This window comes from Lolium perenne, chromosome 7 (assembly GCF_019359855.2).
Source record: "Lolium perenne isolate Kyuss_39 chromosome 7, Kyuss_2.0, whole genome shotgun sequence".
NCBI lineage: Eukaryota > Viridiplantae > Streptophyta > Magnoliopsida > Poales > Poaceae > Lolium > Lolium perenne.
This window is the reverse complement of record NC_067250.2, coordinates 310,572,252-310,582,572: the sequence shown is the minus strand read 5'-3', so window position 1 is coordinate 310,582,572 and position 10,321 is coordinate 310,572,252.

Here is a 10,321-nt window from a genome sequence, read left to right as displayed (position 1 = left end):
AGGTGGTAAGCAGGCATGGATCCTTCTTATATATATTAGTCACTCTAAAATGAAGCTTTTGGGAGGTTTTTGAAATTTCCATGTTTGAAACCCAAAACCACTTCTCTTCATGTTGTTGACTTCATAAGATAGAGTTTAGAGGTTAGGGGTATAGATACATGATTTGCCTTGTTTGAATATGTGTCTAGACCTTGTTTATCAACTTTAATGCTTACTATATGACATAAGAACACTATGTGCTTTAATTTGGTTTTTAATTTTTATAATTTTTTTTTGAATTTTGATGCACATTTTGAATCTTGGTCAAATCCTAGGTTTGACCGAGATTTGAACAAGTTTAAAACAAGAAAATAAAAGGTAAGCCCGCCAGACTGGATCCTTCTTAGTCACTCTATAATGAAGCTTTTAGGGGGGTTGTTGAAAATGTAAGCATGTATCCTTCTTAGTACGTCACACCAGAATGAAGCTTTTGGGAGGGTTTTTGAAATGTCCATGTTTGAAACCCAAAACGACTTCTCTTCGTGCTTGACTTCATAATTAAGACAAAGTTTAGGGTTAGGGGTAGATACATGATTTTTCTGGTTTGAATATGTCTAGACTTTGTTTATCAACTTGAGTGCTTACTATATGGCATATATAAGAAGCTAGGCTATGTGCTTTGGTTTTTCATTTTTTTTTTTGAATTTTTATGCCCATTTGAATCTTGGTCAAATCCTAGGTACGTACAGTTTGACCAAGATTTGAACATGTTTAAAACATGAAAATAAAAGGTAAGCATGGATCCTTCTTAGTCACTCTAAAATGAAGCTTTTGGGAGGTTTTTGAAATTTCCATGTTTGAAACCCAAAACCACTTCTCTTCATGCTTGGCTTCGTAAGATAGAGTTTAGGGTTTGGGGTAGATACGTACATGATTTTTCTAAGTATTTTTACGCCCATTTGAATCTTCGTCAAATCCTAAGTTTGACCAAGATTTGAACAAGTTTAAAACATGAAAATGAAAAGGGTAAGCCTGGATCCTTGTTTAGGGTTAGGGGGTAGATACACGATTTTTGTGGTTTGAATATGCCAGACCTTGTTTATCACCTTGAATGCTTACTATATGACATAGGAAGACGGCGTGCTTTTGTTTTTTGTTTTTTTTTGATTTTTTTTGAATTTTTATGCCCATTTGAATCTTGGTCAAGTCATAGGTTTGACCAAGATTTAAACATGTTTAAAACACGAAAATGAAAAAGTAACCCTGCATCCTTCTTAGTCACTCCAAAATGTACCAATTGATAAATGAGTTAACTTGGCTTCATGGAAAAAATAATGTCATGTAAATGATTTAACTTGGCTTTCCTACCCTTGAATCCATAGGAAACTTTGTATAAATGTAGTAGTATAATAATCAACCGAGTTTTTACATCAACAGGTCTGTCACTTACGTGTGGTGCCCATGCGTGAGGTCCCACACTTCAGTGAGCACAAGTCACGTGCAATAGGTACGCAAACTCCCAGCCATTTTCTTTGTCAAGAGAAGACGCATCAGGATGCGTATCGGAAGTATGTGGGTCCTTCTGGATCCTTCGGTTGTCCCTCTCACAAAAAAAAACAAATCTCTCTCATTCTCGGCCTCGTCGACTCGCTCGCTCGCTCGCTCGCTCGCTCCTGCTCACTGACAAACCCTGCACAAAAGTCAACATCATCACACGAAAAAGGGGAGACACCATAATTCTCTCCCTTCTTCTCTCCTTCTGAGTGATCCCTCTTCCTCCGAGTTTCACTCGACGGGCAAACACACATGTGCTGCATAGTAATAATAAAAAAGTAGAAAAATCGACCTACGAATCTATGATTAAATATGTTAAACTAGGGTTTTGCCCACTACTACAGATCAAGTTCAAAAATATCCAACTACTACTTCGATTTTGGGCTACTAATATAAAACTAAAATAAGTTGAACTAGTATTCCTCTAAAAAATCATTTTGGTATGCATTGTTTGATACTTTTCATAGCTATAGTGCATCACAAATTTATGATTTCATGCTTTGCTTTGCCAATTTCGATTTTTTTCTAACCACCTTCTCTTTGATTTCAAATTTAGGTCAAACTATCGATGCCTACTATGTGTTCTACTTGAATTGGATGCAGCGTGCGCACATGTTTTGCCATTGTTTTGGGCTTCCACACATCTTTGGGGCATCCAAGTATTTAAGTTACCTTGTTTTTTTGAATTGTAATTCATACCCTTCCTCCCAATTTTTATGCCCATTTGAATCTTGGTCAAATCCTAAGTTTGACCAAGATTTGAACAAGTTTAAAACATGAAAATGAAAAGGTAAGCCTGAATCCTTCTTAGTCACTCTAAAATGAGAAGCTTTTGGGAGTTTTTTGAAATTTCCATGTTTGAAACCCAAAACCACTTCTCTTCATGCTTGACTTCATAAGACAGGGTTAATTTAGGGTTAGGGGGTAGATACATGATTTGTCTAGTTTGTTGTTTAGACCTTGTTTATCAACTTGAATGCTTACTATATGACATAATAATACTATGTGCTTTGGTTTTCATTTTTTTTTATTTTTTCTGAATTTTTATGCCCATTTGATCTTGGTCAAATCCTAGGCTTAACCAATATTTAAACAAGTTTAAAACATGAAAATGAAAAGGTAAGCCTGTATCCTTCTTAATTAGTCACTCCAAAATGAAGCTTTTGGGAAGGTTTTTGAAATTTCCATGTTTGAAATCCAAAACGACTTCTCTTCGTGCTTGACTTCATAAGACAAAGTTTAGGGCTAGGGGTAGAAACATGATTTTTTTGGTTTGAATATGTCTAGACCTTGTTTATGAACTTGAGAGCTTACGTACTATATGACATAAGAAGGCTATATGCTTTGGTTTTTCATTTTTTTGAAATTTTATGCCCATTTTTGAATCTTGATCAAATCCTAGGTACGGTTTGACCAAGATTTGAACAATTTTAAAACATGAAAATAAAAGGTAAGCCCGACCTAGATCCTTTAGTCACTCTAAAATGAAGCTTTTGGGGGGTTCTTGAAATTTCCAAGTTTGAAACCCAAAACCACTTCTCTTCATGCTTGACTACATAAGACAGAGTTTAGGGTTAGGGGTAGATACATGATTTTTTTTGTTTGAATATATCTAGACCTTGTTTATATCAACTTTAATGCTAACTATATGACATAAGAAAACTATGTGCTTTGGTTTTTAATTTTTCTGATTTTTTATTTTGATGCACATTTGAATCTTTGTCAAATCCTAGGTTTGACCAAGATTTAAACAAGTATAAAACATGAAAATGAAAAGGGGAAGCCTGTATCCTTCTTAGTCACTCTAAAATGAAGTTTTTGGGATGTTCTTGAAATTTTCATGTTTGAAACCCAAAACCACTTCTCTTCATGCTTGACTTCATAAGATATAGTTTAGGGGCTAGGGGATAGATACATGATTTGCCTAGGTTTGAATATGCATGTCCAAACCTTGTTTATCAACTTGAATGCTTAGTATATGACATAAGAAGACTATATGCTTTTGTTTTTCATTTTTCTGGTTATTTTTAAATTTTATGCCCATTTGAATCTTTTGGTCAAATCCTTGGTTTAATTTGACACGGATTTAAACAAGTTTAAAATATGAAAATGAAAAGGTGGTAAGTGTGCATGGATCCTTCTTACATATATTAGTCACTCTAAAATGAAGCTTTTGGGAGGTTTTTGAAATTTCCATGTTTGAAACCCAAAACCACTTCTCTTCATGTTGTTGACTTCATAAGATAGAGTTTAGGGGTTAGGGGTATAGATACATGATTTGTCTTGTTTGAATATGTGTCTAGACCTTGTTTATCAACTTTAATGCTTACTATATGACATAAGAACACTATGTGCTTTAATTTGGTTTTTAATTTTTATAATTTTTTTTGAATTTTGATGCACATTTTGAATCTTGGTCAAATCCTAGGTTTGACCGAGATTTGAACAAGTTTAAAACAAGAAAATAAAAGGTAAGCCCGCTTGATGGATCCTTCTTAGTCACTCTGTAATGAAGCTTTTAGGGGTTGTTGAAAATGTAAGCATGTATCCTTCTTAGTACGTCACACCACAATGAAGCTTTTGGGAGGGTTTTTGAAATGTCCATGTTTGAAACCCAAAACGACTTCTCTTCGTGCTTGACTTCATAATTAAGAAAAAGTTTAGGGTTAGGGGTAGATACATGATTTTTCTGGTTTGAATATGTCTAGACTTTGTTTATCAACTTGAGTGCTTACTATATGGCATATATAAGAAGCTAGGCTATGTGCTTTGGTTTTTCATTTTTTTTTTGAATTTTTATGCCCATTTGAATCTTGGTCAAATCCTAGGTACGTACGGTTTGACCAAGATTTGAACATGTTTAAAACATGAAAATAAAAGGTAAGCATGGATCCTTCTTAGTCACTCTAAAATGAAGCTTTTGGGAGGTTTTTGAAATTTCCATGTTTGAAACCCAAAACCACTTCTCTTCATGCTTGGCTTCGTAAGATAGAGTTTAGGGTTTGGGGTAGATACGTACATGATTTTTCTAAGTATTTTTACGCCCATTTGAATCTTCGTCAAATCCTAAGTTTGACCAAGATTTGAACAAGTTTAAAACATGAAAATGAAAAGGGTAAGCCTGGATCCTTGTTTAGGGTTAGGGGGTAGATACATGATTTTTGTGGTTTGAATATGCCAGACCTTGTTTATCACCTTGAATGCTTACTATATGACATAGGAAGACGGCGTGCTTTTGTTTTTTGTTTTTTTGATTTTTTTTGAATTTTTATGCCCATTTGAATCTTGGTCAAGTCATAGGTTTGACCAAGATTTAAACATGTTTAAAACACGAAAATGAAAAAGTAACCCTGCATCCTTCTTAGTCACTCCAAAATGTACCAATTGATAAATGAGTTAACTTGGCTTCATGGAAAAAATAATGTCATGTAAATGATTTAACTTGGCTTTCGTACCCTTGAATCCATAGAAAACTTTGTATAAATGTAGTAGTATAATAATCAACCGAGTTTTTACATCAACAGGTCTGTCACTTACGTGTGGTGCCCATGCGTGAGGTCCCACACTTCAGTGAGCACAAGTCACGTGCAATAGGTACGCAAACTCCCAGCCATTTTCTTTGTCAAGAGAAGACGCATCAGGATGCGTATCGGAAGTATGTGGGTCCTTCTGGATCCTTCGGTTGTCCCTCTCACAAAAAAAATCAAATCTCTCTCATTCTCGGCCTCGCTCGACTCGCTCGCTCGCTCGCTCGCTCGCTCCTGCTCACTGACAAACCCTGCACAAAAGTCAACATCATCACACGAAAAAGGGGAGACATCATAATTCTCTCCCTTCTTCTCTCCTTCCGAGTGATCCCTCTTCCTCCGAGTTTCACTCGACGGGCAAACACACATGTGCTGCATAGTAATAATAAAAAAGTAGAAAAATCGACCTACGAATCTATGATTAAATATGTTAAACTAGGGTTTTGCCCACTACTACAGATCAATTTCAAAAATATCCAACTACTACTTCGATTTTGGGCTACTAATATAAAACTAAAATAAGTTGAACTAGTATTCCTCTAAAAAATCATTTTGGTATGCATTGTTTGATACTTTTCATAGCTATAGTGCATCACAAATTTATGATTTCATGCTTTGCTTTGCCAATTTCGATTTTTTCTAACCACCTTCTCTTTGATTTCAAATTTAGGTCAAACTATCGATGCCTACTATGTGTTCTACTTGAATTGGATGCAGCGTGCGCACATGTTTTGCCATTGTTTTGGGCTTCCACACATCTTTGGGGCATCCAAGTATTTAAGTTACCTTGTTTTTTTGAATTGTAATTCATACCCTTCCTCCCAATTTTTATGCCCATTTGAATCTTGGTCAAATCCTAAGTTTGACCAAGATTTGAACAAGTTTAAAACATGAAAATGAAAAGGTAAGCCTGAATCCTTCTTAGTCACTCTAAAATGAGAAGCTTTTGGGAGTTTTTTGAAATTTCCATGTTTGAAACCCAAAACCACTTCTCTTCATGCTTGACTTCATAAGACAGGGTTAATTTAGGGTTAGGGGGTAGATACATGATTTGTCTAGTTTGTTGTTTAGACCTTGTTTATCAACTTGAATGCTTACTATATGACATAATAATACTATGTGCTTTGGTTTTCATTTTTTTTTGATTTTTTCTGAATTTTTGTGCCCATTTGATCTTGGTCAAATCCTAGGCTTAACCAATATTTAAACAAGTTTAAAACATGAAAATGAAAAGGTAAGCCTGTATCCTTCTTAATTAGTCACTCCAAAATGAAGCTTTTGGGAAGGTTTTTGAAATTTCCATGTTTGAAATCCAAAACGACTTCTCTTCGTGCTTGACTTCATAAGACAAAGTTTAGGGCTAGGGGTAGAAACATGATTTTTCTGGTTTGAATATGTCTAGACCTTGTTTATGAACTTGAGTGCTTACGTACTATATGACATAAGAAGGCTATATGCTTTGGTTTTTCATTTTTTTGAAATTTTATGCCCATTTTTGAATCTTGATCAAATCCTAGGTACGGTTTGACCAAGATTTGAACAATTTTAAAACATGAAAATAAAAGGTAAGCCCGACCTGGATCCTTTAGTCACTCTAAAATGAAGCTTTTGGGGGGTTCTTGAAATTTCCAAGTTTGAAACCCAAAACCACTTCTCTTCATGCTTGACTACGTAAGACAGAGTTTAGGGTTAGGGGTAGATACATGATTTTTCTTGTTTGAATATATCTAGACCTTGTTTATATCAACTTTAATAATAACTATATGACATAAGAAAACTATGTGCTTTGGTTTTTAATTTTTCTGATTTTTTATTTTGATGCACATTTGAATCTTTGTCAAATCCTAGGTTTGACCAAGATTTAAACAAGTATAAAACATGAAAATGAAAAGGGGAAGCCTGTATCCTTCTTAGTCACTCTAAAATGAAGTTTTTGGGATGTTCTTGAAATTTTCATGTTTGAAACCCAAAACCACTTCTCTTCATGCTTGACTTCATAAGATATAGTTTAGGGGCTAGGGGATAGATACATGATTTGCCTAGGTTTGAATATGCATGTCCAAACCTTGTTTATCAACTTGAATGCTTAGTATATGACATAAGAAGACTATATGCTTTTGTTTTTCATTTTTCTGGTTATTTTTAAATTTTAGGCCCATTTGAATCTTTTGGTCAAATCCTTGGTTTAATTTGACACGGATTTAAACAAGTTTAAAATATGAAAATGAAAAGGTGGTAAGCAGGCATGGATCCTTCTTATATATATTAGTCACTCTAAAATGAAGCTTTTGGGAGGTTTTTGAAATTTCCATGTTTGAAACCCAAAACCACTTCTCTTCATGTTGTTGACTTCATAAGATAGAGTTTAGGGGTTAGGGGTATAGATACATGATTTGTCTTATTTGAATATGTGTCTAGACCTTGTTTATCAACTTTAATGCTTACTATATGACAAAGAACACTATGTGCTTTAATTTGGTTTTTAATTTTTATAATTTTTTTTGAATTTTGATGCACATTTTGAATCTTGGTCAAATCCTAGGTTTGACCGAGATTTGAACAAGTTTAAAACAAGAAAATAAAAGGTAAGCCCGCCAGACGGGATCCTTCTTAGTCACTCTATAATGAAGCTTTTAGGGGGGTTGTTGAAAATGTAAGCATGTATCCTTCTTAGTACGTCACACCACAATGAAGCTTTTGGGAGGGTTTTTGAAATGTCCATGTTTGAAACCCAAAACGACTTCTCTTCGTGCTTGACTTTATAATTAAGACAAAGTTTAGGGTTAGGGGTAGATACATGATTTTTTTGGTTTGAATATGTCTAGACTTTGTTTATCAACTTGAGTGCTTACTATATGGCATATATAAGAAGCTAGGCTATGTGCTTTGGTTTTTCATTTTTTTTTTGAATTTTTATGCCCATTTGAATCTTGGTCAAATCCTAGGTACGTACGGTTTGACCAAGATTTGAACATGTTTAAAACATGAAAATAAAAGGTAAGCATGGATCCTTCTTAGTCACTCTAAAATGAAGCTTTTGGGAGGTTTTTGAAATTTCCATGTTTGAAACCCAAAACCACTTCTCTTCATGCTTGGCTTCGTAAGATAGAGTTTAGGGTTTGGGGTAGATACGTACATGATTTTTCTAAGTATTTTTACGCCCATTTGAATCTTCGTCAAATCCTAAGTTTGACCAAGATTTGAACAAGTTTAAAACATGAAAATGAAAAGGGTAAGCCTGGATCCTTGTTTAGGGTTAGGGGTAGATACATGATTTTTATGGTTTGAATATGCCAGACCTTGTTTATCACCTTGAATGCTTACTATATGACATAGGAAGATGGCGTGCTTTTGTTTTTTGTTTTTTTTGATTTTTTTTTGAATTTTTATGCCCATTTGAATCTTGGTCAAGTCATAGGTTTGACCAAGATTTAAACATGTTTAAAACACGAAAATGAAAAAGTAACCCTGCATCCTTCTTAGTCACTCCAAAATGTACCAATTGATAAATGAGTTAACTTGGCTTCATGGAAAAAATAATGTCATGTAAATGATTTAACTTGGCTTTCGTACCCTTGAATCCATAGGAAACTTTGTATAAATGTAGTAGTATAATAATCAACCGAGTTTTTACATCAACAGGTCTGTCACTTACGTGTGGTGCCCATGCGTGAGGTCCCACACTTCAGTGAGCACAAGTCACGTGCAATAGGTACGCAAACTCCCAGCCATTTTCTTTGTCAAGAGAAGACGCATCAGGATGCGTATCGGAAGTATGTGGGTCCTTCTGGATCCTTCGGTTGTCCCTCTCACAAAAAAAAAATCTCTCTCATTCTCGGCCTCGCTCGACTCGCTCGCTCGCTCGCTCCTGCTCACTGACAAACCCTGCACAAAAGTCAACATCATCACACGAAAAAGGGGAGACACCATAATTCTCTCCCTTCTTCTCTCCTTCTGAGTGATCCCTCTTCCTCCGAGTTTCACTCGACGGGCAAACACACATGTGCTGCATAGTAATAATAAAAAAGTAGAAAAATCGACCTACGAATCTATGATTAAATATGTTAAACTAGGGTTTTGCCCACTACTACAGATCAAGTTCAAAAATATCCAACTACTACTTCGATTTTGGGCTACTAATATAAAACTAAAATAAGTTGAACTAGTATTCCTCTAAAAAATCATTTTGGTATGCATTGTTTGATACTTTTCATAGCTATAGTGCATCACAAATTTATGATTTCATGCTTTGCTTTGCCAATTTCGATTTTTTTCTAACCACCTTCTCTTTGATTTCAAATTTAGGTCAAACTATCGATGCCTACTATGTGTTCTACTTGAATTGGATGCAGCGTGCGCACATGTTTTGCCATTGTTTTGGGCTTCCACACATCTTTGGGGCATCCAAGTATTTAAGTTACCTTGTTTTTTTGAATTGTAATTCATACCCTTCCTCCCAATTTTTATGCCCATTTGAATCTTGGTCAAATCCTAAGTTTGACCAAGATTTGAACAAGTTTAAAACATGAAAATGAAAAGGTAAGCCTGAATCCTTCTTAGTCACTCTAAAATGAGAAGCTTTTGGGAGTTTTTTGAAATTTCCATGTTTGAAACCCAAAACCACTTCTCTTCATGCTTGACTTCATAAGACAGGGTTAATTTAGGGTTAGGGGGTAGATACATGATTTGTCTAGTTTGTTGTTTAGACCTTGTTTATCAACTTGAATGCTTACTATATGACATAATAATACTATGTGCTTTGGTTTTCTTTTTTTTTTTGATTTTTTCTGAATTTTTATGCCCATTTGATCTTGGTCAAATCCTAGGCTTAACCAATATTTAAACAAGTTTAAAACATGAAAATGAAAAGGTAAGCCTGTATCCTTCTTAATTAGTCACTCCAAAATGAAGCTTTTGGGAAGGTTTTTGAAATTTCCATGTTTGAAATCCAAAATGACTTCTCTTCGTGCTTGACTTCATAAGACAAAGTTTAGGGCTAGGGGTAGAAACATGATTTTTCTGGTTTGAATATGTCTAGACCTTGTTTATGAACTTGAGTGCTTACGTACTATATGACATAAGAAGGCTATATGCTTTGGTTTTTCATTTTTTTGAAATTTTATGCCCATTTTTGAATCTTGATCAAATCCTAGGTACGGTTTGACCAAGATTTGAACAATTTTAAAGGTAAGCCCGACCTGGATCCTTTAGTCACTCTAAAATGAAGCTTTTGGGGGGTTCTTGAAATTTCCAAGTTTGAA